Consider the following 2,551-nt stretch of genomic DNA (forward strand, 5'->3'; position numbering starts at 1 on the left):
CCCCCCCCTTGGAACCACATTTTGTTGATTAGCAACACCTAGTTCTACAAAAATGCATCTTGCAGAAGGCTAGGGCCTGTCTTCCTTATTAGGGAGGCAGTCACCACAGTTAATAAACACTCCTATAAATTGTAATTGGCACTGCTGTCTTATTATTTCTCAGATGTCCACTTCATTTTGGAGGTCCCACTGAGATAGCCTTTGACTTTGTATTGACAGCTGGACCAGGCTCCCTGGAGGGCCGGGACAGCAATATAACCCTAGGGTGTGGCCACCGAGAGGATGTTCCTGGACCCCAGGCTTGTATTGTTTTCCTGAGCGAACCAGGAACCTGAGTCCTTCCCAAATTCTTTCAATTTGGTCCACGAGTGTTTTGTTTTGGTGAGTACTCTTGTAAAAGTAAGAGGCTAGGCTGGACGAAGTGGTAACACCCTTACTGTCCTCCACGGGACACTGTCAGAGTGCCTTGATAGTTTATTTATTTTTTCTGAATTTTTGGTGTTTCTATCCCTTAACTCTTTGTCTGGTTTGTGCTTTCTGTATTTCCGTTACTAGGTGTCACTGTAGCCTTAGTTTTCACTGTACCTTTAATTCTTTGTTTGGTTTGGGTCTTCTGCATTTCTAATTGTTTCTGTAACTTTAATTTTTATAGGTCAACAGTCATCTACACTCCAGGGGAATGGAAGCCTCCTGTACTATTTTCTGAGGAACTTTAAGGAGTTCTGAAAAACTGCAGAAAATTATGGGTACTGCATGAATAAAGAGAAATTGTCCCTATTTTGTCAATATGAATGGCCCCAATTCGGCATTGGCTGGCCATCTGAGGGTACTTTTGATCCAGCCCTCACTGGCCGAGTCAGAACTGCCCAGCCTCGAGTCTCAGCCCGGGGAGCCATTGCCAAAGCTCCTGACAGCTCCCCATCCCCTCACTCAACCACCACATCAGGGCTCTTCCCCCTTTGCTACTGGGATCCCCAAAGGGAGGGAGTGAACTTTCTCCAATTCTTGAGAGGTTCCCCCAGGCTCCCTTTCAAAATCCAAAAATCTTAGTGCAAGGGGCCACTGGAGAGACAAAAACGCCGCTGAATCTGCCACTCTGTGAGCAGCAAAAGCAGCCAAACAGTAAGAAACACTGTACCTGCTCTAGAAACACTGATAGTCTCTTAAAGACAGGTAGTTGGCAGAATAATATGTCTCCTTCTACTTTTTGAACTCCAGCCAAAGTTTTTGAAATAGAGACAAATGAAAATTTTTCCCCTAAGATCCATTTAAGAAAGAAAAAAGGGTCACTTCAATGATCAAAGAGAAATAGGTTTCCAAGCTGCACTTTGGAATAGGACTAACATTTAACTCTTTCCTGGTCATAAAAAGAACCGTGCAATATCAATTGGGAATATAGATCCAGGTAATTGAATTCATTACTATTTGGCACCAAGAAAAATTTTAGTTCTGTGTAACTCCAAAAACTGAAGTTTAAGGTCGCCAGATTGACTATTCAATTGTTTTTATTTCAAAGTTCAAAATTAAGACCATGATTGTTACTGGTAAACAGTTGTATTATCTGTGTTGTATGAGAAGCAGCTTCTCTTAAAGTCTTGGAGTAGATCTGAAAATTTAAAGTAATGAACACCTAAGAAAAGCTTACTTGGCAAAAGGTCAAAAAGAAAAGTCCACTAAGATTCTCCTCCCCTCCCCATAGTCCTACCTCTGACAAGGCTAAGGGCTACGGCGCCTTCTCACTGTGATCCAGCTCTGACCAGACCAGTGCCACAGTGACAAGTCACAACTGCTAAGATTCTCTTCCTGTGGTCCCAGTTCTTCTTAGCTGGGGCTACGGAGCCCTCCCCTGTCATCCAGCTCTGATGGAGATGAGAAGACAGTAAGAGGTTCGAACCATTAAGATTTTTTCTCCCTGTTGTCCTGGCTATAACTGAGCTAGGGCTGCAGTGAAGTTAATTTGAGTTAATTTCCTCCAAAAGAAAAGAAAAGGGAGGGAATGTACAGCAGCTACATCACGGGCTTGTCATCTGCCTACCTGAAAGGTTAAATCCCTGGAATAGAACATTTTTCTGAATGACATGGGAACAGTTAGACAAGGGAAAAGAAGCTTGTGAAACAAAGGTACAAACACAAGTTAATCATTATCCTATATACTAAGCCTGGGATACATCTGAGCTACAAAAATGTGTGTTAGATCTGAGCTATTCAGTCTAAAATTATATTCTTTCCACAGCCTAAATAGTTTAGTAAAAGGGTACTTGATATAGCTCCCACTAGCAACAACCTTAGATCCCCAGGTACCCTGAAGCCCACCCCTCTAAGTAAGCAGAGCCTGAAGTTTCTACTTCAAGTTTCCCAAACCCTCTCCTCAATGCTCCAGGGTACAATCTCCTGGCACTTCCCAGTTGATCAGTGCCCTTTTTCTACCACCCCATAACCAGGGCATAGAGGTTTATTTGGTAGAGCATAGGCTGATAATGTGCTTTGAGTGTGATGAATTTGGAAAAAATGGAGGGTTTTCCCCTGAAATATAGAGTTCATGCTGTACCAT

The sequence above is a fragment of the Petaurus breviceps genome, unplaced genomic scaffold (assembly GCF_028583685.1).
Source record: "Petaurus breviceps papuanus isolate PSGF00001 unplaced genomic scaffold, PetGlider_PUasm1.0 328, whole genome shotgun sequence".
Classification (NCBI taxonomy): domain Eukaryota; kingdom Metazoa; phylum Chordata; class Mammalia; order Diprotodontia; family Petauridae; genus Petaurus; species Petaurus breviceps.